The sequence below is a fragment of the Etheostoma cragini genome, chromosome 17, assembly GCF_013103735.1.
Source record: "Etheostoma cragini isolate CJK2018 chromosome 17, CSU_Ecrag_1.0, whole genome shotgun sequence".
NCBI classification, from domain to species: domain Eukaryota; kingdom Metazoa; phylum Chordata; class Actinopteri; order Perciformes; family Percidae; genus Etheostoma; species Etheostoma cragini.
In genome coordinates this window covers 9,758,634-9,778,024 of record NC_048423.1, presented here as the reverse complement: position 1 = coordinate 9,778,024, position 19,391 = coordinate 9,758,634, and the positions used below count along the sequence as shown (strand labels likewise).

Genomic DNA, 19,391 nt, shown 5'->3' with positions numbered 1-19,391 from the left:
TGGGCCGAGGCGAGCCGAGGCGGGCCGAGGCGAGCCGAGGCAAGCTGTTACCAGCAGTGGAAAAACGCCATAAGTGACGTTAAATTTAAATTGAATGTGTAATTAGAGTAATGAAGCAAGAGTAAGTGTAAAGGGTAAGTGTAGGACTTATGTTCACCAGGTGGCCAGAAACACAACTTCAAAGGAATGCTTAAAATGCTTCATATCTGCTGGATGTGTGAATGCTAACATGTTTATCATTAAAGGGTGAAACAGCTTTTATCCACTAACCCTAACTAGTGTTGGGCAAGTTACTTTAAAAAGTGTTAGTTACAGTTTCTAGTTACTTCTTCCAAAATGTAACTAATTGAGATATGCAGTTACAAATTATAAAAGTAACTCGTTACTTCAGGAAGTAACTAATGCATTACTTTCAAGTACATTTTTAAATGCTCAAATGTGACCCCACCTCCACCCCTCTTTAGCGGAACATGAAATGCATGTGCATGTTCAATATTTTTTGTTAAATCTGAATATTATCATGAAATGGACACTTAATACAATACATTTATTAACAGAAACTATACACGAATCCAAACTCTTTTAACGTTGCTGTGGGACAAAGATAGACTAGCCTCTGTACATGGCTCTAATGCCATGTACGTAGATCTAAAAAAATTCTTGGCTCAGAGATCTAGTTGGTCTGATGAAAACAGCTTCAATTATAGTGACGTACGTGCCGCAATTTTTTGGCAGTGACGGTAACGGCGTTATTAAGATGGGAAGAGTAATCAATTAGATTACTCGTTACTAAAAAAAGTAACGCCGTTATTTTATAACGCTGTTATTCCCATCACTGTTCTAAGTTGCCACATTTCTTCCACCACTACTATTACATGAACAGCAGTATAGGATGAGTTCTACTTCTAAGATCACTTCCATTTGTCTTCCTCCCTTTCCTTATATTGAACACAGCAATAAATACTGCATGTGTTGTTCCTCCCGCTGTCCCGCCCTTACCATAGCTCTTGTTTTGCAGCCTAGGCATTGAGACAACTTCATCCTAGTCTTTCGTACCTCACAAGTACCATCAATAATTCTGCTAAAGACTGAGCTGAAAATGGGAGGAGAGGTTGGGGGGGGCGGGTACTTGATGGCTTTTCCATGGCACACTCAATCTCTCTACCTCCTTCTATTCACATTGTGCTCCTACACTTCCTAACATGACCTTCTGCAATGGTTTATCATTTTGTGCTGTATAGACAACAGGCACACACAGCAGGAACATAGCTTTGAGCCTTGAGCCAATTTTTGACTTATTCAATGTTGTCAGGGACTATGTACAAAAAAAATGACATGCAAGAACAGCTAACACTCTTTACTGTGTGTTTGTTCACACACAGCGCTGGAAGTTCAGCACTGGGTTGATAAGATACAATTTGAAACGTTTTCATGAATCAAACTGAAATTAGCTCTGGAATTAAAATTACTTACAACTGTGTGAGAGTTTTACTCCAATACAGAGACATACAATTTGATTGTCAGTTCTAGCTCAAAGGAAGTTTCCCAAATCAACCAGAGCGTAGAATGCCAATACAAAGAAGGTGGAAAGTGGGGAGCATCCGGCCAAAAATGAGGGACATCCGGTGGAACCTGAACTATCCCGTAAATGAAATGTCATCAATGTGTACTATTTTATAATGTTGTAGTTTTAGTTAGCCCTGTGTGTCAAAACCTGGTCTGATCAACTTGTATACATATGTCCCCTGTGTTTTCTTATAGGTCAGCATGTTGGATTTTGTTGTGTTAAGAGCTTATTTCTGTGTAGTTCACCTCTTTAATAGGCTAAAAACGTTAAAAAAAAACAAGTCTAGTTTGCAATTTCTTTGGTTAGATAAAAGCCTTTCCTTTTGAAACGTACCTGTGATTTATGATGCCTCACTGCTTGGCACCATTATCAGGTAAAAAATGTCCAATTTGCTAAACTAAGGACATTCTCATTAGACTCAGCTGTAGGTCTACTTGTTAAACTTGTGGTTAGTGCTAATTGGCGAATGTTAACAATCAATAGATTAAATAACGTGACCATTCCACAAACTGCCATGAGACTGGCATTGCTGGGAACTGTTGATGATGAACTCCCTTTTGCCCAAAATGAGCAGATGTACCCATATATCTACAGAAATCATCTTAGATTGTACCCATTAACTACATCTTCTTCCTCTCAATGGAGACTATCTAGTGGTGTTTTACTGATATGTTGAAATTGTAAAAAATTGTACTTTGATTTCATTCTGTAAGTAATTTCACAAACAAAGAGGAAAAAATAAATAACTATAAAATATGTGATTCCCAACAATGTAGTCTTAATTTGGTGTCAAAAGTTCTAACAGCAAAATCAATGATGTACTCTTCGCCAGACGCCAGATTATTATTATATATAAATTTTGAATTTATTCATTACAGCACAGTTTAGACATGAAATGTACGAGAGAGGGGGAATGACATGCAGCAAAGAGCTGCAGCCTGGAACCAAACCTGTGGCCGCTGTGTTGAGGACTGAGCCTCAGTATATGGGCATGCACCCTACCAAGTAAACTACCCAGGCGCCCTAAACACCAGTTTGTAAATTCACACAAAAATGTTCCTCCTCACAGTGATTTTTTTCTCTAATTACCCCTCAATTTAATCATCTGGTAGGGTGTAAAATAAAATGAGCAATAAAGGGCAAAGACATCAAGTTCACAGCCTAAATTGACAACAGAGTGAAATGAATGAGACGCTGGAGAAGATGGCCCACTGTGGTGGGACTAATAAACCTGCAGGCTTGTTCGCAAGAAGGAGTAGGAGGCTCCTCCATCTGCCAATTAAATGAAGAGGAAATTAATGGATATACAGTTTCATTGGGGATCAGAAAAGACGGATGATGCTGTGAGCCCTGCAGGGGGACTCTACTATGTTGCTGCAACAGCCCCCACTACCCTTGTGTTGTTAAACGCCTCAAGGAGAAAGCACACTTATTTATTCTCATAATTTTTTATATCTAATCTCTCCGTGCCATTGCCAGAAACTCCCTTTAAAAGTTTAGTTCTAAGAAAAAACTATGCTAATGATTTTTTTTAGTATATGCTCTCATGCTAATAAGACTTCTTATCCCTCACCCCACACATGCTCAGCCCGTGGCTCTTTCTACCATTTATTTTGGAGTAGATCATTGAGTGCACACACCAGGTTATGGCTTTACAAAAACTGTATAGGGATTACCAACTAGTAAGACAGCCACATAGTAGTATTACCAAATGCAGAGGCGCAATGATTTTGAGTGACTTCATGTGCCTTGTCTAAATCTTTTAAAAGGTATTGATTGGAGTAACAGCCCAGAGCCACTGAGGTGATTTCTTGTCATCATTGTATTAAAGCCCTGGTGAGGCCCATCCATATGTCTGTCTGTTCAATCTCAGTGCCCTGGAGATTGTTTTTATTTTTCCAGCTTTTACATGAATTTAATTTGATCTGTAGCACTTTGACAACACCTGTGGAGGATGTTGCCATGTTATGCCCCTTTAGCTACTTGAAATTGATGCTGACATTCATTCTTGTGGCTCCAGGCTGGGCCATTGTGCCTCCATCATTATAGTACAAATGTCAGATTGTCTTTTTTTTTCTCTTTCTCAAAGCCGGGATGGATCATTGTTCCAGCTGTGCATTCATTTGCCTCCGGCCTTGGTATTATTTTGTTTGAGGCAAAGAAATAGATCACAGTCAGCATCTGCACCCAGTGAGGTGACTTTGACAAAATACTAGTCATTTGTCCTTCCTTTACACATTCTATAATGAAAAAAACAACCACAAAATAGATTCAGTTAACTATGTACTTGTTCTTTACAGAGAGAGACTACTCGCATATGTTATATTTAACACACAAATTGAATCTGCATTAAGCTTTAACGCATCCCCACTGTTGTTGATGATCTACTTTTCATCAAAAGTGGGTGTATGTGGCTGTGTGAGAGCGCTGGCATGGAAATAATGTGTTTTGATGGGAAGGGCTGGCTCGCTCCTGCTCTTGGGGACAGAGGGTAGCAGGGAGTGAGAAGATGCCAAACAACAGACCGAAGCAGGATATAAATCAAATATCTCTGGAGACAACAGTGCTCATGACACATACACATACACATATGCATACATGCACACACACACACACACACACACACACACACACACACACACACACACACACACAAACTATTTTCTTGGGTCTGCTGGTGCATCAGTATGTACCTAAGCCACAGGGTTAATGACTTCAAAACTCGTTGGGAGCAGAAGCATGCAAAAGTGATTACAAAAGTAGAACAGTAATTGGGATGGGAAGCATTAGAGATATGATTTAAAAGATATTTTCAGGAACAATAAGGTATTATCAGTCAGGTTTGTCCTAGTTAATGGGGTTAGATGATAGTGTGTATTGTATATTGTCTTTAATGCAAAATAAAACTAAAGTAATAAAACAAAGACAAATTGAAATACATTTTAATACACTATGAAATAGAAGCAAGCAGATATAATATAATTTTTATTATTTGAACATTAATAAAGCTTGTGTGTCCTGCATGCTTGATATGGGTTTTACATTGTAATACCTTTATTATTAAACAGATATAAGATGAGTTACATGTTGACTGAAAACATTTTAAGTTTTTATTAATTGTTAAAACACAAGTAAAAATCAGTTAAAACTGTTTGTAAATGTTGATTATATATTTTTATGAAGTGTTATTATTCATTCATTATCACTTTATACATCAGTTATGATTGCTTCAAGGAGTTAGTTATAGTTGTTAACAAAACATCCATCCATCTATCTTCATCAACTTATCTGGTATCAGGTCTTGGGGGCAGCAGCTCCACCAGGGGACCCAAAACTTCCCTTTCCCGATCTCCATCCACCGGCTCCCACTGGGAGATCCCAAGGCGTTCTCAGGCCAGGTTGGAGATATAATCCCTCCACCTAGTCCTGGATCTTCCCCGAGGCCTCCTCCCAGCTGGACGTGCCTGGAAGACTTCCCTAGGGAGGCGCCCAGGAGGCATCCTTACCAGATGCCCGAACCACCTCAACTGGCTCCTTTAGAAGCAGTTATGCATTTTTAAATTCATAAATACATTTTTACAACATTGATGATAGGCTTGTTATAGGTAAAGTAGCTGCTATAGTAGCCATCCAAAGATAGAGGTAAGCTTAAGGATTCACTGTTCATGTGTTTGACACATGATGTATAAATAATGTCCATCCAATAATCCGTTATCCTCCATCTGCCAAGTTTAAGATGCAGCTACATTTTTGAATACATGTGGTAGGGAGGCCCTGCTCCGTCTCTTTCAGCTAAGGGTTCCTTGGCCTAAAACACGATGAAGAGGGAAGAAACGTCTCCTGCTGTATATCAGCTACTAATCAAGTTTGTTCTCCACTGTATGGTCTGTTTGTAGAACACTGATGTCTCTCATTTACAGGATAAGTGGTGCATGACTTCTTTCATGCTTTGGCTGTCACCCCTCACTTTCTGGTCCTGACAGTTGCCTTGTAAACAATGTGCGATGGTGAGCCAAATCAGTTGGCACATTTGCGACTGACTACCACCTGCCATTGACACACAGTGATTGTCAACCACCGTCCATTGGCCGGGCTGTTGTTTGGTTTAATCCTCATTCCAAAATCCATGGTAACATGTGTGCTGCCTCATGCATACCAATAAGAGGGCTGCCTCGGAGGTTACATTTTTCATTATCTGATTGTAGAAGACAATTTGTGGAATAACTAGCAATAACGATATACAAATTTCAGTGGGAGAGTTTTTGCAAAACATACTGCATATTTGTATTACAGGCATTGAGCACTCACCTTTGGGACTGAAATGTGTCAAACTGTGTTCTGTGCTGCAATATCTGTGTCACTTTCACAGGGTCCAAGATGTTTATTAATTATGAAAAATTACAAGCAGTCCATAACCACTTGCCCCTGATTTGTTTTGTGTATTGAAAATTAATTGAAGGATTGTTATTCTTAAACGGAACCAATTAGTATGAACATGTTTGTGTCTGTAGCAATATGTCAAAAGCATATCATTTAGATTTAATAAATATTTAATTACATTTGAATAACTGACAACATTTTTAGAATCTACTTTTATTCTCTGATATCAACAAATGGAAGAACACACATGAAAAATGATGCGCTGTCAGGACCATTGAACTACTTAACTGTGGTGGCATTCATTTTTTTGACATTTATAAACTTGGAGCCAATACTTTTTTAGTGTAGGCAACCAGATATCAAACCAGGTTTGAAATTAAACATGAAACAATGGTTGTATTTGCTACTTTAATAAGGATAAAACCAACAGGACACATGCTACAAAAGATGAGGTGGGACTGAAAACTGTGAATATGTTCAAATATGACATGCTAGGAAAATGATAAGAAATGATAAGAAATGACAGAAAAATAAATATCCGTCATCTAAATCAGAGCAGTGTTCCCTCTCTTTCAAAGTTAGATGGACGTACATCCCTGTTGGAGTGTTATGAATCATTGAAACTGTGAAGAAATGTTACTGCATAGTAAAGAAGACCTAGATCTGACATCTTCATCTGCATAACAAGGAAGGCCGTGATTTTCTCCCAGACAAAAACCTTGACGTTTCTTTGATATAATCCACATGTTTTATTCATTGAGAGCTTACTGGGAGATTTGTGCTTTTGCCAAGTGTTGCTTGTTGAGCCATTTAGCACTAATTCCCCCTGAAATTGTTATTGTTATTGTTTGTACTTAAACAACAATGCTGTATCCCTTAAATCTGTTGGCTTAAAGATTTGTCAGACAACCACAAATGGATTTTAATTAGATTAAACGTACCTCCGCAGTCATTGGCCGAACACCTGATTGAGTTATTATGATTAAGCTCAGTGTTTATGGACGAATGATTCCAACCTACCTAAAAATCGATAAGGGACACCTCAAGGACCATTATCACGAGAAGTAGCACGCTTTGCATAATAATGTTTCTTCAGTTTCTACCCGGTGATTAATGGGATTTAATACTGGTGTTGAGTTTAGTCATTTAGTTTGTGTAGAGAAGCATGAGCTGCTTTAATGCCTGTCTTAGATTCAAGTATGGCTTTTAATCCATGATAACGTTCATTCCTGAAATTCACAAATCTCTTAGACGTAGTTTTACATCAAGCACGTCAAGTCTTTGCCCGGACACGCAGTCACACAGTATATAGTGTCCATGGATGCAGGTTCCACAGCTTCCACCTCGTGCTAAATTAAGCGAGAATCTGTTGGCACCCGAGAGTTCACAGATGGGTATACAACTCACAAAGTACATTTTTCAGATAAAAGTTCACCTTTCCATATGACAGTGCTGATCTATTTCATGTATTTTTATAAAACAACTCCATATCAGAGGCTTTGGTTTATGGCAATTGAAACTCATGTTTGTTGGAAATGTGTATGTATTTTCCTGCAATTTCTTTTGACCTCACAACTTACTTGTCTTATTTTCAATACATTTTTCATGATTTGCAAAAAGGTAATCTCTATAATCTCTCTCTAATCTAATATAACAATTGTTGCTTTGTGTTCTTTGACTTACTGCATTCAAGGTTTGCATTTGAAGAAAAACACAGCCTTGAAGTTTTAATTAATAATTGCATTTTACAAGAATCCTAGTAAAGGTCTTACATGATTCAAATTTGGCATGCAGGATATTGTGAAGACAACAAATTATTTAATTTGTGGTTTGTGGTTTATTTGATTATGAATTAAGATTTATATTATAGCATTTTCAAATTATGAGACATTTCTTCAACAAATTTAACAAATACTTTGTGAAATTACTTTTCATCAACCATTGTTATTTGACAATAAGTATTGTGGGCGCCTGTGGGCGCCTGGCCTGTCATCCCCCCCATCCCCCGACTCTCTCCCTTTCACGTTTTCCTCTGCCCTATCAAAAAAGGCCAAAAATGCCTGGCCTGTGACTTGGGCCGTAATACAATGAATGAGAGCTATTGAGCCCTAATTAGAAGCAAATTGATTTTCACACTCCAAGTCTAGTAAGAACATCAGTAAAGAATCAAGAAAAGTCATTGTCATGGCAGCAATGCTTATAAATGTCCCCGATATCTAGAGTAAGACAATGCTTAGGAAAAAAAATATATAGTGTATATGTGCACAGCAACCATGGTAACCAAGCAGGTAACATAGTAGCCTGTCATTTTTCAAATTACTGCAGACTAATAAAAGACAACATCTAGGCTGTTTATGGCACTATAGAATAAGCTGGAAGACATGACCAAACTGAAACTGTTCTTTGACAACAGTTGTTAAAAACAGTTAACATTACAATATTAAAAAAATGTAATTGAAGGCTCAGACTCACTATGTAAGCCTGCTTGTATAATGTCAAGCATGATAACACTATTAATTATGCAGCCTATATACATATTCATAACCAGACAAGTCTGATTGGTCTGAACAAATATGGAGAGGCCCTTTGACCGTCAACACTTTATTGGTGTTAATGACTATTATCAACAGGGTCAGTTATGGCTATAGAATATATTAGCTCAGTCTTGTATAGCATCATGAGTATAGCGTAAAACCATGATATCAGAATAGCGTAAATCCAGAGTTTTGAATAGGAAGAACATTATCTTAAAACTGCTTCAAACATAAATGATTTGCTTTTATTTTGAATTTACCAGTGTTTTTCCTACTTCTGAGACTGAAGTTTTTATTTACTTTTGTAGGAAAGTTTTGACCCTGGTCTCATTTCAAACCGAATTGAGTTTTAGGTCTAATCTTTTCTTTCACAGTGAGAAGCAAAAGACTTGAGAAAAGAAACATTTAAAAATCTTGATGTATTTGCATACGTGGTTGGAAGTTTGGAATTTGCAAATCAGAGCTTACTGTAGATGGGATCAGTGGGGGATAAGCTCAGGTAAGACTGTACATGTGGGCACTTTATACTACACAATCTCATGGGCTGATTCAGCACTAGCATCTAATGCGCTTGACACTGAGGGTGTTCTTACTCTGCTTAGAGAGATTTACAGAAACAATGAGACAAATAGACAAATAGACGGATCTAAACTGATCTTTCACATCCTACCTGATGAATAGATGGAATGCAGATTGCAGATTATTTTTCAGATGCAAACTGCAAACACTGCACCCAAAGTCCCTGCAGTTCATTCTTATGCTTGCATATATGAATTGTAAGTCACAATGTTCTTCAGCAGTTATTTTCTCTGTTATAGGAGTGTAGGATCTGATTCAAACCTTCTCTACCATTATTCTCGCTAACCTATAAAAAAAGCAACAGCAGGTAATTATTTGCTTATGTGTTAAAAAACCAAAAGAAGAACTTGAAATGTCTTATTTGCCTGACAGTTAGAGATTGACATTGGCTTCACTTTCTAAAGTACGTTTACTTTTTCTTCTGGCATTATTAAAACCATGTAGAAAAGTATTAAAGTGGTTACCCTTCTTTTTGACACAAACTAGGCATGCACATTTAATGAAGGGGAAAAAATAAAGAAATGAAGAAAAAAACAGTCAATCATTTGACCCCAGAGTTGGTCTCTGTTATGCCCTTTATTAACAAACAGTTACAAAAACAATCAAATAACAGAAATCTAAATACTTATTACTTACTGGAGTGGACAATACTTATAAAAAGTACTGCCAACTCTAACTTTAGAAATATAGAATAATGACAAACACTGTTTTTAACAATGTGTTACAGCTGAGATCTCTGAGACCCCAAACACAGGTAATGCATAATTTTTCGAAACGTGTTATCAGTTCAAAATCACAATTATAAGACAAAATAAATAGGGGGAATCATTAAGAATGAAGGTAAAAGAACAGAGTTAAGTGTGTTTTTAAGATGGGTTAGTGGGACCAGCATGTCTCTTCAGGACCCCTGATTAAAGATTGGGGTTAAATGCAGGACTTGGAGGCAGATTATGTTAACATGTTGGTTATTGAAAACAGGGTCCGTCAAGAGTGCTAATGAGACAGACAAAAAAGCAGATAAATGGTTACAACAGGGTGGTTGGGTAGCTGGGAAATGATGGAAACTGCGTAGCCTAAATGTTGCTGATTAGGGAGTTGTGTGCACAGGTGTGCGTAACACGTGCACATACGTGACGGCTGAAGTCAGGAAATATAAGAACCGCGTTTGGAGGGAAAGCAAGTCCTGTAATGACGACAGGAAAAGTCATTCTAAGCATTCTTAAGAATTGGTTGTAGCCACAACACACATTCTGAGATGTTTTATTATTTGGGCTATGAGGTCAAAACATTATCCAGCTGTATATTGAGGGTGTTCAGTGAGGCTCCAGAGAGATTTAGTTCCACCTCACTGATATTTAATTCATTTGATGTTCCGAGTAGAATAACAATATGAGAATGGAATCAAATCCCTGCATCAAATGAATAATGAAACAAAACTTATCTTGGAAGGGGCGTGTAAATCAAAATAGTATCAATATCTTATCAATTGTCCTATGTGGTTACAGGGTGCTGCACATGAAGACATTTGGGAATCCCTGTGTGTGGATAAAACTCTCCAGGACAACTTTGGGTGGCGCCAGAGCGCAAGAAAAGAGGAAGTATGAGGGAAATCAACACAATGTACGAGTTAATCTGCCCGGAGAATCGCTTCATCCCGTCTCCACATCCCGCTAGATGATGTGTGAATCTTTTCGGCGGGTGGTTGTTGGATTTGCCACCTGTCAGAAATGCTGAACGGGCTTTCGTGCTGAAGACCGAGCCAACCTATAGCACTTTTTCATTGGAAAACGCAAATATTTCTGTGCAGGGTCTACTGCATTAGTTATATAAAAGACAACTTTGTCTAACCGGCTGCGCAAGAGAAAGTGAGCCACACGCATACATTGACAGTGGTGAGATTATAAAGAGTCTCTGAGCGCCCGTGCCTCCGACCCCTTTCGCTTTGAAGATTAGAGGGTTGACGACGTCTGAAGGACACTTAGAACTGGATTAGGTATTGTGCAGCCTAACCTACTTCTCATCACTCCTACATCTTATCCTCTGAATATTTGCGCAATGACCTTTGGTGCACTTGGAATACATCGGGTGTGTCCCTGAGGTAAGAACATTTAAAAATACTGAGTTTTTTTTTTGGCTGTTGGGATTACATTCCATTATTTGAAGTTATGTCCGACGGATACATCTAATTACAACACATAGCAGTTGGTATTTAGAAATGCCATCCTTTATCGGAGCCTGTTACGCGCTGGTGCCATCGCAATCCTTGTGAATAATATTATCAAAATCTACATATATTTGACAGGCACAGCTTTATCCTTCACGTTGCACGTTATGGGTTTATCCAGGCACCACAAACTGTCTCTATTTCACGCGCTTAACACGTCAGCTTACTCAAGCGCTCTAAAGAAACAACACTCCATACGCATGAAAGCACGGCAATTTGCAGAATGTGCACCACAATCAATACTTAAGAAATTCGTGAATTACTCTGCGTTCCTGCATGTGTGGTAGCAGGGTCAAAGCTGTTATAAAATGCCTTTACCTACTTTTATCGGGAAATGGATAATAATTTCGGTGTGAGCTTGCTTCTTTCAGAGTGCTACTATTTAGAAACACATGTGATTTGGATTGTCGAGGACAGTGCTATCATTTTGAGCTCTCCCCACGCCAGAAGCCAAGGGAGACATCTTTCCTGTCATAAACTGTTTCACATGGAGTTGCTTCAGTTAGGACAGACTATTCCTTTTGGGATCAACACTACTAAAACACTGAAGAGTATGACATTTATTCTTTAAAGGAAATGAGAAGTTCATAATGCATATGAACAGATATGTACAGAGCAGACTGTCTCTGCATCAGCTTTAAATAATTTATGGTTTGTAGTTAACTTAAAACGCAGTAAATCCTTAGAAAATCCTTTAAAATAGACATTATAGAGTTGATGATATAGAGTGCACATGATCCGTACCAAACTGAGGGCACAGACTGCTCATTTTATTGTACCACATAGTAATGCATTGTCTAATACCTTGAACTTTAGTCTATTGAACTATACTGCACAATAGCACACAACTGAAGGTCAAATGTATAAGCTCCAAAGCCATTGTAATTAGTTTATTATTGAGTGGCATGAATAATAAAAACCCCTGTGCAACATTGAACATCAGTTCAGTGCAGCTTGACTTTGACTTCCGCATTTATTCAAGTTAACGTTTTTAGATCCCCCTAAAGGACTACAGCACACAATTAATGCTCAAACCTGGCACACATCTTGATTTGACCATATTTATGTGATTGTAGGTTGTTGCAGACCGATGGGAATTCATCTAGCTGGTTTCAATCATTGAGATGGAATTTACTAATATTATGTGCATAGTTCTGATTAAAATGACCACCAAGAATCTAGGAGTGTGTTTAAAAACACTCTTCTTTCCCTTGTCTTCCACTATGTTATTTTATTCAATGTGTACTAAGGTTCCCATCAGCTACAGGTTTGGGTAAAATTGTGGAGGGAATCCTTAAAAGCATTGGTACAGGATGTCTTCATCAGTCTAGGTTTAGGCCAGTTCTTCCCAGAGGCTCACATTTGGGAAATGAGAGATGAAGAGTAGTGTGGCTCAGGCCAGCCAGACTCCATTGATATTCTGCCTGTGTCCTGCTCCATAGGCAGGCCATTGTCATGGCTTGCTCAGTAGGATAGCATCTGATGATTGAGGGGTATGGAAGAGGGTTGAATGCTAGCATGGAAAGAAACTAAAGGTTCATTTGTTGAAGGTTAAAGTTAGGGCCTCACAAAAAAGGCTGATAGTGTGTATGTGTGGGAGAGGAAATCCCAAAAATATGATATTTTAATGATAGTTTAGTCTGTATTCTATGACATGCACCATAGTACAAGTCGGAACTATTGTAGTCAGTTCAATTTAGTTTACTTTCACTTTCTAACAACACTTTTTCAAAACCCAGATGGTCCTTTTAATTTTTATCTAATTGTACCATTGGTGGCATGCAAATGAAAACGGATTTCCAAAAAATGCAGGTTCATCCCAAGATTCAAAGGGTGCAGCTTCTCTAACATCAGGTGCAACAGTGCCACACTGTGTGGCCACTCAGCCTTAGAAGATTCATGGCCAGCCAAGCAGAAAGATTTATCTGTCGTGAGTGCGTGAAATTGCAATGCTCTGCCGTATTCTGTCCAGGGCTGGTGAGAGACAGATCTTCCATTGCTTTGGGAAATAAAGAAGTAACAAAGAGAATTCGCACTCAAAAAAAATAGCGAGCCCTAATGGCTGCCTGTGTTCTGTGTCAGGTAGAAGTGATCAAGGCCATAGTCTTTTTTTTTGGGGGGGGAGGGAAAGAGAGAAAGGAAAATAACAATCACAAGGGAGAAACAAAGGAATTCATCTGAGGAGTCAAACATATAATAGTAACTTCTACAGAGTGCCATGTGAGTTAACATAAGTTCTGCAGAAGTTTACAAGTGACGGCTAGAGTTGGATTGCCCCCTCAACTCAGCACTGAATATATTTCCTCACTAAGGTATTACACCTTCCAAATTTGCCGCAATGATCTCTAAGAGCGTAAATTACTTCTTTTTTTCCCCGTGTTGATTTATAACTGAAAAGGCTTATTTAGAGTAAATCAGTTCATGCTTAGACATATGAATTGATTGAATTTTACTTATAATTGAGGGATAACACCGGGATAACAAATAAGGATGCTAATTTAGATTTATTTTTTTCTGAACAATATCCGACCCTCGTTAACCGATCATTAACTCTTAACTGACAATCTAGCAACTAATTCCCAGTTCATCCGTCCATGAGAATCAGACACACTTTCTGCTTCGCGAACATCTGCAGACTTGTACTGGTCACAATGAAAATTACAATGAAACTGTCAAAACACAGTCAGTAAAGATTCAGATTCAGAGGACCTTTTTCCCTTTTGAAAGGACCAATGGGTTGCTATGTTCAAGATCAGCTTGGTCTCAAGTAGTTATAAATTTAAAGCCAAAAGCTTGTAGCAGCATTAGGTTTTAGTGGACTTAACTAACCGTCGTGGCCCGCAGGTGTAGCAGAATCCTCTGTCCAAGTCCCCACTGAAGAATGGAGAAGATGATTTCATGGAAATTATCTCAATGTGGCAACACCAATAATCTCTAAATTAATGGAAAATGGAACTTGATTTGAATAGAAAAAACGTACCGTATGGACGCAGTACAGATCTTCTCTGGGCTTTCCTTCTCTTGATCTTTCCCCCTGCTTAATCTCTCTCTTCTTGTCACTCTCAAACACAGTGACTAGTTCTGTCCACGCCGCACCTCTTATCTTAAAGAACTTTTTGTTCTTCTTCAGGTTAATGAAACATTTTATTACTGTGTTAATATGTTGTATCCTGTTCTTTAATATTTATTTAACACACAGACCTTATTGTTGTAGGGAGCACAGTTGGATAATCTACATTAGGATGTAACAGAATCCTATAGGGCAATTTTTTCCTCAGCTCCTGTGCTTGCACCGTTTGTTGAGCCTCTGAATGTGCACTATAACTAATGCTGACTGGGCAGTTGTGTCTTGTAGAGAGAAACTTTAAATGTTAGACAAGTATGTTCGAGAATACTGGGCTGATTGGAATCAAAGGTCATTCTGAGAAAATATGAGTCTTAAAAAGAACTTCCTTGTTTCAAAAATGATTACCTAAGTGTCTTTGAGAAGGGCAGTGGTCAACAGTGTGCTGGTTAGCTCCACAATGTGCATGTGTTAGCTTTTTGTGTATACTGTAAGCCACGTGTATCCTTTCCCCAAAATGGAACTCTCAGCAGATATGTCTGTAAGTAATAAAGAGGCTGCATAATAGTGTTTTGCCTTTATTGAATTAACCATGTTAATATGAGTGGCAAACTACAATAGCAACTAACCTATTACACCAGCTGAAAAAGCTATAATTGAGCAGTTATCATGCTGCTGATATTTGGGCCTTTTGCCCTGTAAATCAATAATTAGATAGAGGCTGATAGCTCTTTGTTGTTTACTTTCCATTCCGTTAAAGTTCATCTAATGAGGATCAAACCACTGCCTCAAAGAGTTAACATTAAGTGTCTTCTCCATTTAACAGCTGCCCTTGGAAGGAATTTTTTATTTTTCCTCAAGGAACCATTGACAGCTCAAGCTTTAGAGGGGAAATTGTTAGAGAGAAGCAGATATGCAGACTATTTTGTTCTATGTAAGGAAGTTTGGAGGTGTCCATGTGTTTGCTGATTGAAATTCGATTTGCATGGATTAATATTTGCCTCAGCTCCAAATAAATATGGCTGTACAGAACTCAAATAGAGAGGAAGGATGTGAATTATCATATTATGATAATAGCTTGACTAAACATTGGCTGCACCATTTGTACGTGTGGGCCGATAAACAGTGGGGCCATGTTTTAATTTCACACTTCAGCAAGATTATTAATCTGTGGCTGGACTGGCAGGATGTGGTGTATATTCTGTATCTTTACCATGCAAGACGATTGAATGGACCCTCTGTAACCTTGCTTCTATATGCACTTCATGATTATTGAATTATTAAATATTGTAGTGACAATATGGGGTGGTTTGGAGGGGCTGTTTAGTGATGTAACAAAATCTGTCTGTATTGAATATCTCTGGGTATTGCTTGCTACAGAAAGGTTTTGAAGTTTAAATCTTGGTAAGATGGTTCAAAACTATAGTAAAACATATTTTGTCATTTTGGAAATGTAACTGTAGAAGGCACATCATAATTCTAACCTATTTTTAAACTTACATTCATTGATTTTTATTGGCCACTTGGAGGCAGTTCAATAAACTATAAACACAAATTGACATACTGTAATTCTGAAGTGGCTGTGGAAAATGTGTTGCTTATATGCATCCAACAGACATGGAACAACATTAGAAACAAATATTTACTTACCTCTTTGTTCTGTTTTGGTCTTTACAAGCTGAGGTAAATACTTGGCTCTTTAGCTGCTAAATGCTTCACTTTGTTCACCAGCTAGTGGCTAGGTTAGTCTTTGTGTTGCTTTTGCTGGGCAAGTAGTTTACAGTGGATTTTAGAATTTTTTTTTTTAAGGATGCTGATGAGCGCAATGAGAGTTAATTAAAACATCTTGGGGGCTGTATAGCGGAAAAAAAAAACTTGTGAAAGACACTAAAAAGCTGACAGACACTGCTGGGTTGGGTAACGATGATGGGTTTGTCACTACAGCGGCCTGTTTCACATTACCCATAGTCTTTTGATCTATTGTTAACATAAAATAAGGATTAATGCAGCTTTAAATGAAAGCAATCATGTGTAGTCTAGTGATGCTGGAGCTGGAATTCACATTTTAACATCCAGAATTTCCAATAATTCCAAACATCTAGGTTACACAAGTTTACACTACACCAAAAAAAAAGTGAAGAATTTTAGTCTCGGAGGGATGAATCGTGAAGCACATAAGAGCCAACCCCCCCCCCCCCCCCCCCCCCCCACTTCACCAATAAAACATCTCCAAATTCTCATGCGCGCTCTCTCTTCAGCACACACTCAAACACACAGACGCACACATGCACAGCTCTTTCTCTATCCCAAGCCTAAAAATAGTAATATGCACACAATGCCATGGAGCTCTAAGGCAATCACAGGTCGTGGGAGCATGATACATGATTCCAGAGTGACATTATGTATTAAGTCGTAGATAACCTAAAGCTGTTCTTTTCTCACCACACGATGTGTACAGTTGGCTGAAAATAATCACACACTTGTAACCTTAACGCATCAGCCATTAACAAAAAGGGCTGTGGGCAAGTTGGCTTAACCAACCTCTTCACATAGATTGCTGCATGATTTAAATTAACAGGATGGAAGGTGAAACAAGTCAAATATGCAGAAACATTTGTTTAAAGAAAATCTGTTCTAACTGGTTGATTGACAGTCAATTACATTTAATAATAGGCCAGTATCACAATCTCCTGGCCAACATTTTGGGTTGTGATATTTTCTTAATAATTACTAAATAAAACCCTGGAACTATTTGAAAATATGAGTCAACCTGTCTAAAGTTGGTAAACATCTTAAGAAAAAAAGTTAGTTATTATTTTTAGTCACGCCACTGTATCTTCTGTACAGCTGCTTTGGCATAGGAGCAAATTCTTCTTGCGCTTGTTTTTAAAGTAAACCTCTATTTGAATGTCTGACTGAGATATAAACTGCAATTATATATGATAATCATCCTCTCTTTTAATTTGACCGTTGATAACTTTGCCCCAGACAGTTCCGCTTAAACAAGACCTGACCAGCATACAAGTTAAGTTTAGGCAGCAAAATGACTAGTTACATTTAGGTCAAGGCTTTGGTTTTAATTAAAACACACTCCAGAAGATCAAACACAGGGTTTCTTGGGTTAAAGTTTTTTGTTTTTGTGGGGAAGTGAACTAGCTTGAAGGTGCTGTGTTTTGCGAACCACCCATCCACCCCAACCTCCGTCCTATTTGGCCCACAGCATTCTTTTACAGCGGCAGTCATTGTGGTGCATACAGCAAAAACATTTGTGGAATGCTCACAAATTACAGTGCAAACTTTTATATTACGTACAGCCTATAGGTGTTGAAATTAATTAAATAATTGATGCATTGTGATGCGGACATGGATGATGCTGCATCAACCATGACCGATAATAAAGCAATATATTGCCATGTGCTCACTGCTGTAGTTTTATGTATCCAATTTATTTAGTATTTGAACACTTTAGAATTGTGTGTGTGTGTGTGTGTGTGTGTGTGTGTGTGTGTGTGCGTGTGTGTGTGTGTTATATCTTACTACAGAGCTGTATTATATTGAACTATAAAATATCTTAATGCAATACGGCTTTAATAAATAAGGTAATAGAAAGGTATTTAACGCATCGTGATGAGTCAAGATATCGAATCACAGACATGATAATCCTAATCGAATTGGGAGATCAGTGAAGATTCACACCTCTAATACAGCCTGCAGGAATTTAAGTAACTGCAAGTTATTACTTCTAATTTATACATTTAATGGGATCTAGTTTGAGAATGTATAACAACAAGGCTAGGAGGGGTCTTAAGATTGCTTTTAAATGGCCACACTGTTAATGCAAGTGTATACTCAGTATAGAATATGTTGTCCCATTCTTTAGGGTTATAAATACTAAATGCAATCTCACTGGACATTGCTCTTGGAACATGAAGAAGATCGGTACCTTGTGACCTGAAAGAGGTAATTGATTTATAAACTATACATATATATACAAAAAAAATATATATATAAAAACATTTATTAGCATTGCTAATAAATGTTTTTATTTCAAGAGGAGGAGGATCAATTTGTATTCTGAAAGCAGTGGGTAGCCAATGGAGGTTTCTGAGGACCAGAACAATCTGATTTCCCTGGTCTGATTTTTATGTCATAGGTGCAACAGCTCTCTGAATGGGCTGCAGTCTACGGGTGGTTTTAGCTTGCTCAGGTTATACCTCAAAACACGTAGGGCTCTATTTTCACATTCTACTGTAAGTGGATGACGTGAAGCGCGTGGCGCAGGTGCTTTTAGGGCGTATCCAAATCCAATTTTACTAGTTTGACGGCAGGAAAAAACTTCAAAAGGGTTGTATTTAGTGTCTTCATTAAATTTATAGGTGTGTTTTGGGAGTAGCATGCAATGAACCAATCAGAGTGTCATATTCCATTCCCTTTAAAAGCAAAGCATGTTTGTACCTTGGCGTATTGCTGTTTTGATGCCGGAGTCATATTTTTATTTGTAATCTTTTGCATGTTTGTGTGCTGCTGTGCTTCCCTTTGTGTGTGTATAACGAGCATAGTATGTACGCTGTGCATGAGCATAGGCACATTTTACAGATTTGCTGACTGGTTAATTTATGAAATGTAACCCTACAGTATATACAGTGGTGTGAAAAAGTGTTTGCCCCCTTCCTCATTTCCTGTTCCTTTGCATGTTTGTCACACTTAAGTGTTTCAGAACATCAAACCAATTTAAACAATAGTCAAGGACAACACAAGTAAACACAAAATGCAATTTTTAAATGAAGGTGTTTATTATTAAAGGTGAAAAAAAAATCCAAACCATCATGGCCCTGTGTGAAAAAGTGATTGCCCCCTAAACCTAATAACTGGTTGGGCCACCCTTAGCAGCAACAACTGCAACCAAGCGTTTGCGATAACGTGCAATGAGGCTTTTACAGCGTCCTGGAGGAATTTTGGATAACCCATCTTTGCAGAATTGTCCTAATTCAGTTACATTAGAGGGTTTTCGAGCATGAACGGCCTTTTTAAGCTCATACCACA

General features: G+C 38.1%; 1 protein-coding gene across 16 annotated transcripts in view; it reads left to right on the top strand.

Moving 5' to 3' along the window:
* The first annotated feature begins 10,729 nt into the window (after nucleotides 1–10,729).
* pcdh15a (protocadherin-related 15a) overlaps nucleotides 10,730–19,391 on the top strand; it is a 197,280-nt gene continuing 188,618 nt past the window's right edge. For 7 of the 16 annotated variants that reach the window (XM_034897622.1, XM_034897617.1, XM_034897620.1 and 4 more), the window contains exon 1: nucleotides 10,730–11,158. The gene's annotated coding sequence lies outside the window, so the exon portion shown is untranslated. The remainder of the gene's footprint in view (nucleotides 11,159–19,391) is intronic. The other 9 variants (XM_034897624.1, XM_034897623.1, XM_034897629.1 and 6 more) reach the window with 5 other exon arrangements.